Consider the following 12,845-nt stretch of genomic DNA (forward strand, 5'->3'; position numbering starts at 1 on the left):
CCCGACTCCGACTCCATAGCCATGGTATATATACCATGACGTGTTTTGATATCTAAATAATACATGTCTGTTAAGGGTGACCTGTCATGGTAATATGACTTACAAAAATAAATGTACAATATTTGAATTTAGAATAAGGAGCTGTCAAAGGTTTGAGGCTAATTAAGGTTTGGCATCAACAGGTGGCTCTGTTGTCTCCAGCTCTGATGGATATTACAGGAAGCCAAACTCGCCAACTTGGCAACCACTGACTTTTCTTACAACACATCTAAACGCATCCGATTTATCCTCGCTTGATTGATTCGGAGGATGCAATCTTTAGCGCTCCACTAAATACAATATATCATTGACTCGGTTTTATAAAAGCCTTTGTTCAAGAATATGATTTTCGTATATCAAAGATACATACATACATACATATGTCGTGTTTAGGTATAATTGATACTATGAGTCAACGCTCGTAAACAATGTTCTGATTACAGTTGCAGCAGTATTGATGCGTGCCGGCCGATTATACATATGTACATATATAGCGCACATTATACGGACTTTCATCATAAACAGACACACCTTTGCATATTAATCTTCATATTACATAGGATTTGTCTGATATTTCGAGGCTTTATTTTACTGCATTGAATTTATTTATATATTGTAAATCCTATTTTTTGGAATCGAATGTTTTCAAATTGAAACTTTAAACTGAAAACAGGTCGAAAATTGTTCAATCATGAAATTACTTACCAACGTACGCTTCTTTTCCTCAAGCAAGTTTACCAGCCGCGGGTAAATTATTTACGAAGTACGGTGGAAAATTGAAAACAGTAGAAACGAGTTTTCTTTTAACAATCCAACTTACTCTAGGGCGGTTTTTTTTTGCGATAAATGAAATGTTAAAGTTAAATATGTTGTAAATGGAATAATTGTCACTATGTATGTGTTCATGCATATAGTAATATGTACATACATATATGTACAATATGTAAATATAAATATGTACATACATATACATATGTATATGTACATCATCAATTTATCAATAATTTTGTTTTTGGATTGAATTTCATCATTTGCGGCGCATTTTTTTAATGACTTTTGATTTTAATCTATTATTTCTCATAAAAAAACGTTTCTTTTGTTAAATTATCGTTGTTATAATTATTTATTTATACCATAAAGGCCTAAAAAGGTAACCTCCGTGCACCTTCTTGGCCAGAAACACTGTACATTTGATACAAGTATTATACAAAATAAATACATATCAATTAACTTCCATAGAGACATCTATGGCCAAATTTGTAAATTTTCAGTATTTTTAAACAATTCAGTTCATACATATCAATTAACATCCAGAGACACATTTGAGGTCAAACTTGTAAATTTGTAGCATTTATACAATCCAGTGAAATTCGAGATTATTGAAAACTCGAGATCTTGGTAGAAAATGGGTAAGGTAGTAACTTTTTGGAACCGTTTCAATAAAAATCAGATAAATTGGCAATCTCTGATAGGAAACGGCCGACCTGGAATCACAAAATCCAGGTCTGACCAGCAGAAACCAGTGGGATTGAACCCGTTTTTTTTATGCAAACCACGAGTCAATTCTGCTGGCTAATATTTACTACACATAGGTATATATTCTTATTTTTTACTCTGGCTGATTTAATATTTATTGATACTCTGGATGATATAATATATGATTATGCCTGAGCCATAATCATATATTATATACATAGCTACATATTATCCATAAATACACAAATATGAAATATCAATCAATAATGTATTATTTTCATGAGGAATTAGACCTTTAGATTTTGGTTGATTTCATTCAAATATCGACTCTCGATTACATTTTTATGGCATATAAAAATATGTCAATGTTTTTTGGAGATGATTTGAATATCGTCAATTATGTCATATAAAACTTTGTATTGGTTATTGAAATGACAACTCTTACGTTGAATTTGCCATTATTTTTTTACCTTTTGACATTTATGGTCAAACTTGTAAATTTGCAGCATTTTAAACAATTCAGCGAAATTCGAGATCGAATAAAACTCTTTTTTGGAACCTTTACAATGAAAATAAAATAAATTAAACCAGTGGGATTTGAACAATTAATCAAATAAATTAAACCAGCAGAAACCAGTAGGATTTCAACCCGTGACCACCTTTTTCAAAGCATTATATGCTAACCTCCATTATTATGTCAAAGCACTTTATTTCACAATTATATATCACATATATGCAGATTATGGTTGTACACACACATGTATATATACATATATATGTATGTACATACATATATTTCAGGTGAAAGGAGCCCGAGGCGCCTTAAACGAATTTTCCCTCAAGCCGACGCGGATACGCTCTCAAACTACACTTCACACGATAAAACCAGATGTATATTACGGTATATGGTAAATCCAGATGCACGGCAATACAATGTATAAATGATGGGGTGAAAGGACGGGCCGCGAGCCGCGGTTTGAATCCCCTTTCCGGACCGCAGAGGGCTTTTTTGTTCGGCTAGAACCCCCTTAATTCTCCGTGTGCAAAGCTCTACTCGGATTTTCCGCTCGGTTTTTATCGTTTTTTTTTTTTGTTTCATATTTAGGAACGTGTGCGTATTCTACCTATTGTGTATTGTTCTTTATAAAACAAAAAGGCTTTGGGGCGTGTGTGTGTGTGTGTGTGTGGTTTTCCTATGTGCGAAAAGTATATAGAGTTTTTCGCTTTTTGTGTGCGAAATCAAATGCTCGACGTCTGTATTGCTCGATGAACTGGTAAATGTGCGCTCGTTTTGGTACTATATTGACTGTGAATTTTTTTATGGATTGATTTGAATTCGGAAGGTGCTCGATAAGTAGCGCAACTGCTACATATGTATATCAAGTGGATATATTATTTAATTTATTTGATTTTTAAATGCTTTTTATTATTACTGAATTATGTTCACAATACATCTTATATCTATTTTAATAGCTACTGTTTTACTGATCATTTTCTATTTTACAATTTTAATTTAATTTTGTTAGTAATCATAGTATTTATTATATTATTCTAATGTTAATGTACAGCATAATAGGAAAAATAACTCAAAAACCTATTTACAATTCGTATTTAATTTATGTGCTGGTTAGTTTATATCAATAAAAATGAGAGTGAAAAAAGTAACTGTAATTACTGTTTAGTCTGTCAGTTGTGAATGGACGATAGAAAGCCATGTTCACGCTTTGATTTGAAACAAGATTACGATGTAATTTTTAATCAGTTCTATAATAATTAATCTCCTCTAGCTTCATGCGAATTTATTAATTTACTTTAATGTTAGCTAGCTCCCGTTTGTCGGTAAGATATCAAAGTAACCAGAAGAGTGGTTCAAAATTAGAACAAAATTTTCTGACGGGAAGGAATGTCGTTAAACCAACAGAGTGAAGCTAACAAAGAGCTTGTGAAAATAAAAGACATCTAACATGTATACGAAGTATCACTAGATGAATGTTTGTGATGACGAGAAAATTTGACTGAAGATTTTGATTTTGAAGTTTTTGTTTGTATTCAATGCACACAGTATATCCCTGAATAGAATTTCATGGTTTTTAAAAGAAACGTGGGTGTGTATGACGTGTATGTAATATTTTTAGAAGCTTTTTACTGGTTTCATTGACTGTGTGTATCACTTCTAATTTTCCAATCGCTTTGATATTTTACCGGCATAAGGAGGTTAGCTCTAATTAAAGTAAGCAAATGACTCCGACATAAAGCTAGAAGAATTTAATCATTGACGAACTCATCAAAAGTTCATTAGAATTGACTGTCAGATCAACGTGATGACAGTTGGCTTGTTCGCCTCAGATGCGCTTGCTCGCCTCCCCTATTTATTTTGACTTAGTTGAAGTACTTTAGCTACTCCAATATATTATGTAAATATTTCTGCTATTTTCCATGTTGTAAAATTCGTTGCGAATATATTTTCATAGTAATACTTGCTTGCGGCACGCCAGAGCGAATTGGTTTTGGGTGGCTGAGCGTGACATGAAACGTTGCAGTTCCACTTCTCTGTACTCTAGAGTGGTAGTGCTCTACCACTACTTGCTGCTCCTTCTTTGAAAATCACATCTTCTAAATTGATTAATTGTTTGAAAAAAAATCTATACTTAAATTCTACTTGCTAAAAAACGTTTGACTTCAATCAAACAAATTTTTACTTGAATAAATTACCTAAATAAAACAAATATATATTGAAGAATAGTATTGTCTGATATATTGAAGAATAGTATTTGAACAGCTTCTTCTACCATAAATTATCCAACTTAGTGAACGACAAATCCCTCTTTGCAAGATAAAATCGGAAAACTCTGACAGGAGACAATTCTCTAATCATCCCGATCTTTTTAACAGTGATAGACATACTCAAAATCATCCATAAAAATCTGTAATAACCTTCAACTGATAACCGAATACTAAATTTGTGAATTAAAAAATACGTAACTTGATAGTTAAAAAAACTTTAAATATTCAAATCAATAGAATATGAATCTTATATATACAACCAAAACGACGTCTGTAATTCGTTTCTGATTGGCCATCGTCAAAGTCGTTTCTGATTAGCTAGATTGGTCAAAGACGTTTGTGATCGGTCGTTAAATTTTTTTTTTTCGATTAAAATAAATATAATAAAAAAACAAATGTAGATTTTTTCATGGTTCGACGGTATTTTCACTACTGGACTGCATTTCTATTTACCGATCGAAGCCGGGTAGCACCACTAGTATTTCATATATGTAATTAAAGAGCAGCTAAAATGATTTCAATGAAGTTTCAGTCAAAGCAGGCTATGACCGCTAGTGTACATACATATATAACATTTTCGTAAACCGCAACCATTTCAATGTAATTGCCTCGCTTTGAAAATAATTCAATTAAAATCGCGATATTAAAGCGGCGCAAAATTAATAACGATCCTTATCACTTTTCAGATGCAAAATTTAATTTGTTCTCCGAAGCTCATCTAGTACGTGAAAAAAAAACTACATAGTATTGCGGCTTGGGTAATTGTATTGGGGACGAGAGAACTCTTTTTTTGCTCCTGCCAACTCCTTTCGTATCGAATTTGGGTTGAATGGCTTACGAACCACCCACAGACCACCCACCACCCACTGATACGGAGCCCGGGTGGGGATTTTGGGATGTAACAATAGCGACGAACAAAAGGTGAGATCAGATACGCTCGCAAGGAAACGGATTTAAGATTTGCGAGAGAAGGGACACACTATGGCTTACGAACGTACATATTTCGAACCTTTCGATTCTGAGAAATATGTTCTTTTTTATCTAGACGGCACCTATGCATATATAAATTTTAATAATACGAACGTTTACGACTAGCGAAAATATCACACAAGTGTAGACAATTCTTTGTAAATATAACCTACGAGTGAAGTAAACATATATAAGAGAGATAAAGAGAGCCTATAATGCAAATTTTATAAAATACTAGGTGAACCCGCAATGCCACAATAACGCGTGCAATTCCCGTTCCCGTTCTCACAGACATCCAATTTTATATATACATTGTTATAGATATATTTGCTGATGTGGGCCATCTGCTGTGTATTTTTGGTACAGCCCTGAATGGTCAGTACATTCGAGTGCGAGGTAGGCGTGGCGCGATTATTGTCACACTCACTGCGTGATGCAGTAAAATCGTAATTACGAATATTATTATTAAGAGGTTTAAGGTTAAGGTTAGGATCTAGTCTCATAGCCTAACCGTTAGGTTATGAAATAATTCGTAAATAGATTAGAAAAGTAGGAAAGACAGGAGGGGGAGGAGAAATGAAATGATGAGATGAAGTATTTTCCTTACTTTCATTTTGTGCCATTTTTACAAAGTTTTTATTAGTTTCACTTGTACACTTTTAAGTGTTCCTTTCCTTAAACTCTTCCGATTGCTTTGAAACTTTGCCGTTTTGCGAGGTTTGGCCCCCAATAGAAATTTCAATTGCTTCCGTTTACTCGATAGTGAAATATAATCGTAATAAACATGTTTAAAAATTCAAAAAAATCACGAGACGACTGGAGGTCTTGACTACATTCAGATTATTGCTCATGCATATTTGACTTCCCCCCCCCCCCCCCCACTTGTTTTGTCAGATTTTAATTGTTTAAACGTCTATAACTTTAACTTTTTCACACTATATCGTATATAATTTGCATTATAAGCTCTCATTATCTCTCATATATATTTTTACTTCACTAATAGATTATATAATGAATGATAAATGTATGTTTTTATAAAATTGAAATGACCGATGCCGTGTTCGTTCTTTGGCCAAGGCGTTCTCGCCGCTTGTTTGACGTGTTTCCTTTCGATCTCTTCTATATTTGTTTTCTCTCTGATTTCAACTCTATGGATTGATTTTTCAGTGTTATTAAACCTTGTGAGGTGTTCAACCACACAAAAACAATTCACTATAACGTCCCTAAAAAAGTTTTACTTCAAAAACGATCGAGTGATCATCATAAAGTTGAAAATTTGCGTCCTTCAAAGACAGTATAGTCTTTTATGTAATTCATACTGATTGTATTGTATTGTGAACAAAATCATTCAGCTAGCATACAAATCATTTGTCGCTGAAAAATAGCTGCTATAAACCAATTTCTAGGGATTCTTTTTTTCAACGTCAAATTTTTGCAATTAAATCTCTCTAATCTAACCTAACATGTAACATACATATTACACCGACAATGCTCATGCAGTCTGTTAGTCATAACGACAATGTGCTGTTTTTTTTTATTATTTACAAACCTCTTCTTAATTCAGAATCGGTTTTGTCGTCTGACGAAGTTTGGGTTCTTATCCGATCGTTATCAAACTTTGCCATTTTGCTTGGTTTGGTCATCAATATAAGTGGAAATTACGTCCACCATTACCATGGTGAAAAATAATCGTAATAGACACGTTTGAAAATACTGCATCTTCATTCATGGTGACATCTATCATCCACACTGTCCCAATTGTCCACACTGTTCTGATCGTTTTTTCCCTTTTCGCCCCCCTCTCTCTATGGCAGATTGAGCACTTTGCCATGCTCATGATCAAAGTTTACGGAGAGAATTGGTGATTTCTTAATTAGGTTTTTTATATATGACGGGCTGAAAACCAGACTGGTACATTTATATATTATATATTTGGTATATATATGTATATGTATATATGGTGTATTTAAAAAAAAAGCTGATTTAAGTGCTAAAGTAATAGCATTTCATATATGCTATTATTTTAGCACTTACCAGATTTTTTTAAAAATGTCACTTGTCCCAATCTGGTTTTCAGCCCGTCATATTGTCTTAATTTTATAAACAAATTATAGAAGAGGTTAGTTTTTAAAAAACATTTTTTTTATATATATATATATTTTTTTTTAAACAGTGCCCAGATTTTATCAATTGCATGAATGCTAGCACATGATTACTAATATTCCATAAAATGCTAATTTTTTTCTAATAATATGAAATATTACAATTAATTACATATGTGTGTACAGCGCACTAGGTGTGCGAAAACTATTCATCGAAATAATCATAATAAAAAAAAATAGTCGACAAAAATGTATGCGGGACATTACGGAGCGAGTATGGTCGTATAACGCCAGCTTATGGCTTCTTTTATTCGCGAAAAAAACGTAATCTAATATAAGTCGGCCATAATCCGACAACGGATGATGGCCATCCTAGTGTGCGTTGTTGTATACATATTTTTTCATCAGTAAAAATATCACATTTTGCTCACAAATACGCTTACTTTTCTAGCAGTACTTTTGAATTTACATCGTACTTTATATGCTTATAAACTGAGAGAAAATATGCTACATATGCATTTAGGTAAATTTCAGATTGCTTATTATAACTTTGTTAGGAATTTTCAAGCTTTCAAAATGGGGTTATCCGTTGTGTAGTTTTATATTCAATGGTAGTTATTGTGGACAGTTTCATTCTGTAGAATGGACCACATTGGATACGAGATTTTAAACGTCCCAAACATACACACGTGTCAGTTAATGTGCATCTGTCTGTCTGTCTGTCTGTCTGTCTGTCACTCTGATGTCTATATACGATATTACGATCCGACGGGACTACAAATGTTCTGAACTGTATTCAAGATGTTTTTAATCCCAAATTGACTTGTCAAATTTGAATCGTAAAATCTCTTTATGTCATTTGTTTGTTTTTGTATTTTTTTTTTGCTATTGGAATTTCAGCGCTAAGAGCTTTCCTTCGTTGAATTAATTTGATGAAATTCCTTTTTTATTGGACGTAAAGATACAATATATATACCGAGCGGATATCGAGTTACGATATTGTTTCGCTGTATTATTTTTTATCAACTCGTCATTTTTGGTTTTCGATTTCATATATCAACGTATATATGTATATAATTGAAGCCCAAATGTTCAGTTGAGACTATTTAAACTACTTTTATTTAAAATAAAAATCAAAAAATAGTGTGAATAATATATACATATGTAATATTGGTAATCGGAAATAATATTTGTATGTGTACAAATTCGCAAAAAGCTATACGTAGTAAGTTTGTGTCGTTTTAGAAGTTGGCGTTTGGCGTTTGGTGTATCATGTGTGACAAATACAACTGTTCCAAAAACTAAAGTTCTAGTTGACCGAAGCTTTCGAAGTTTAACTATATTGAAGCTCTTCCCCTTTGATGTTTACCATTTCAACTGGAAACAGCAGTGAAGTTAGAAGTATTTATTGCCTGGAACTTAAGTAAATTTATTTGAAATTTGTGTATTTATTTGATTTGCAATTTAGCGAGTACTAATTAAGCTTTGCATTCAACTTACTAATAATTTAATCAATCGAAAAATAAAATTGGTTAAAAGAGTATTAATTGTTTTATCATGTCATGTTACGTTAAATTGACACTATAGCTAACTGAATAAATATCGAAAAAAATTATACAACGTGCTTCCAAGCAAATGTAAGCTTGCAACAATCAACAGAATTTTTAAAATCTCTCTATGAGAGTCTGAATAGGTTTTTACAGTTAACATATGTAACTTCTAAACCTTTTTATAAATTAAATTAAAAATTACAATACAGCTTCTTTGCAGTTGTCTTCGACCGTATAAATAATTAGATTAGTATTTCTCAAACTGTGGTGATTGTTATGTTCAATTTTGTATAAAATTTATATACATTTCAATATATTTTCACATGATAAATGATATATGTATATCCTTTAAATCATTTTGTTATTGATTTATTTCTATTTTATACATCGTCATGGGTTATATTTTAGACTTCGTAAATATTGCATCAATGACAGTCAAACTGCACTCTGCAGTCCGTCTTGCAAAAATGTTGAGATTATTGATACAATTTAACAATTTCGAAACATTTAAGATTTTATTCAATTATTGAATAAACTTTATCGCTTATTTTTAATATTACACGATTAAATTATTTTAAAAATACGAAAAAAACAAATGAAAATATTTAACCTTTTTTCCTAGTGAATTTTCGGAGACAAATTTAGCCACATGACAAATAAATTTGTCTGATTTCTATCACAAAAACTGGTAATAAAAGACCCTAATTGCAATTTAAATTTTGCGAAGCACTGACACCTTTACGCGATTCTATTATTGTAAAATTTAGCACTAATAACGAACGACCAAAACTTTGACTCGTTAATTTCTAGGTAGCCATACAATTGAATGAATGATTCAATTTGCGAAGTACAAACATATGTACATATGTATGTACAGGTATGTATGCCACACGAGAAAAACCAGTGACTTTCGATATCTGAGGATATGAAATCTTTTCTGAATATTATTATTTTGAAATATTACCTAAAAATTCCTTGAAAAAAAAGTTAATCCTTAAACCATATAAACTTATAATTTTTTTAATTTATTTATCGATATTTTGAATAAAGATATGAGACGTTATACATATTTGAAATTGGCGGAAGTTCAATTTTCAGTTCCAAAAACACTATTTCTGTTTGACTTATTTCACAAATTGATATCACTTATTTCAATTCGACATATCCAGAATCTAGGAAAAGTAAAATAAACGTATTACATTCCACCAGTATTTTTAAATATTTTTAAACGCAAAAAATTATATTCAATGTTTTGCAAGATATTTCTCGAAATGAAGAAAAGTGGACTTATGCCACTTTCAATTTTTGCGGCTCATATGGTATGATATCTACATATGAATGGAAGTTAGGGACAAAGTTTTTAAAATAAATATATAATCCATTTTTTTGGATGAAGCTTAGATTTTAAAACACACGCTGTGTTGACGGCTTTTGAAAAAAGTTTTATTAAAAAAAAAAAATTGTGTGTTTACGGCCTACTATAGTGAGTAAACTAGCAGCGTGGACTAGTGGCTGACATATTATGCTTTCGAACGGAGTGATCACGGTTCCATTCCTACTAGTAAGTGTTGGCCAAACCTTGGTTTGTCGATCCAGGTCGATTGTTTCCTTTTAGAGGTTGCCGATTTTTCTGTTTTTCATTGAAACCGTTACTTGAAATTGGCATCTCCTTCCCAATCTCTCTTGCAAATCTAGTTAAAAGTTATTCAGCGTATCGAGGTTCATCAATTTCTGTTTTAAAAAGGTGCAAAAATGTCATTGTGGATAAATTCACATTGTATAAAACGCTTGCATTGATTGTATTGTTGTATTGTATCTGTATTAGTACACTTGTAGCTTTGGAGCGATCTGTAAAGGCGAGTGTACATGTTCGATTGAAATAAAAAATAAATAAAAAAATAGCAAATTCTAACAAGAGACGGTTGACTTTTTAACCATCCAGATTGATTTGTACAGTTCCTAAAATATGAACCCACGACCTCTCTACTGCGAAATAATCGCTCAACCAGTGAGCTTCACTATGAAAAATGAAATCGAAAGATTTGTCTTTCGTGGGTGCTGTCATAGCGTCCCAAACTACGACAAATATGGTATCTAGAGATCTGTCTGTAGACCAGTGCTACTCAAACTTTTTCAGTTGGCGGACCAGCATATATTTTTCAGTAATTCTCACGGACCAGCATCATATTTTTAAATAAAAAAGTTATATATGAATATTAGTTCATATAACAAATAAAAATAATATTAAATATAAGTAGTAAAATTTATTTTATTGAATTCAAAGTACAATATAAATATATATCATATATGTACTTAGACAAAGATGAAAAATGAAAATGAAAAAAAAACTAATGAGATATGAGCTTTTTTGTCATCAGGTAACTTATCCAGTCGTGGTTTTATCGAAGACAATTAATTCCACACGTAATGGATCATGAATATTTACACTATTACGATATTTTGTCTTTATTAAACTAATAGTTGAGAAACCAGTCTCGTAAAGGTAAAAGAGTTTCAGTGTATATTCTTAAATATCTGGGAAGAATTCTGCTTTCAATTTGATCTAAAAGGACACAAGTGAAGTTGTGGTTTCAAAACACTTTTTTAATTCTTCATTTGTAGTCAGATCAATTAGTTTATCTTCCAAATTAATAAATATATACGTTATAATAAGCTATTGTTTTAATTTTTTATTTACTTCTTTTTGCACGGACCGGCTACATCCGGTACACGGACCAGTACTGGGCCGTGGACCATAGTTTGAGTAGCACTGCTGTAGACAGATCTTTATGTAGATTGACATATCTTAAGTAATAGCTCACTTTTCTTTGAAAAAGTTGTTTTTTCAGTATTCATATGTTTATTTTAATAGCTTTATAGTCTTTTACTTACATAATTTTTATATGATAACCATATAAGGAGTACTGTTTCCAAAACACCACACTACATTTAAATCAATACAATTTTTTACACACGCAGAAAGCTTCGAAACAAGCATACCTATATATAAATGTACATACATATATAAGAAAACAGAATAGATTAGGTCAGATAATCAAAAAGCCGAATTTCCCTCATAGCAAAAGCGACGTGCGAAAGGCGGAAAATCAAGACGAAGGCAAAAACACTCCCTACATCTCCTCCGACAACACGTAACCAGCGACTCACCCTACCCAAAGTGGGAAAATCTCAACGTGAAAATATATACAAGCGGGCTTTCCCCTATTTTCCCCCCTGTTATTATTTATCATTTCGGTGTTATTGCCGTCGGTAAGTCGGGACGGCCGAACGTCGTCTCCGTCGTAGATGACAAAGGTCGCCATATCAATTGTGTCCCCGAATCCTATCCCCTTTGTGGAAGGTAAAGGGGATAAAATGGCGACTATTTGTCATAAGGGACAAAGGGGACGAGCCTCGTTACTTACGCGGCCCGATCTTAATTGAGTTGCGCTTTCTTCCCTTTTCTCACAAAGGTCGACGAGAGAAAAAAGAATCCCTCGGCTCTTTTTTCGTAATATGGACACGCGCGTGTCGGCCTTTACAGAGACGTTTTCGCCGCTTTTCCAAGGGATGGGGAAAGTGGCGCGAACGCAACGCGCGGATGGGTCGCGGTAATTAGGGCGCCGGTAATTGTCGTCGCGACAATTAAATAAATTTAAGGCGAACACATTATTTTTATTGTGTTCTTCGTTAGCTTAATTTGAAATTTAAGCGGCGGGTGTGGATGCTGGGGGGTGGAAATGGCCGCCCGCCCTCGAGGCGGTGAAGCGATTTAAGTTCGTAGGAAATATGAAAATTTGTGTTTTGAGACGTTAACGAATTGAAAAGTTATGGTTATTAGGTTGTATTGTGCTATTTTAATAAGGCGAGGGTTCTCGCATTGTAATATTATAGTTTCACAGTTCATAGTTCATAGGGCGTGTGA

Source organism: Arctopsyche grandis, chromosome 9, assembly GCF_051622035.1.
Source record: "Arctopsyche grandis isolate Sample6627 chromosome 9, ASM5162203v2, whole genome shotgun sequence".
NCBI classification, from domain to species: domain Eukaryota; kingdom Metazoa; phylum Arthropoda; class Insecta; order Trichoptera; family Hydropsychidae; genus Arctopsyche; species Arctopsyche grandis.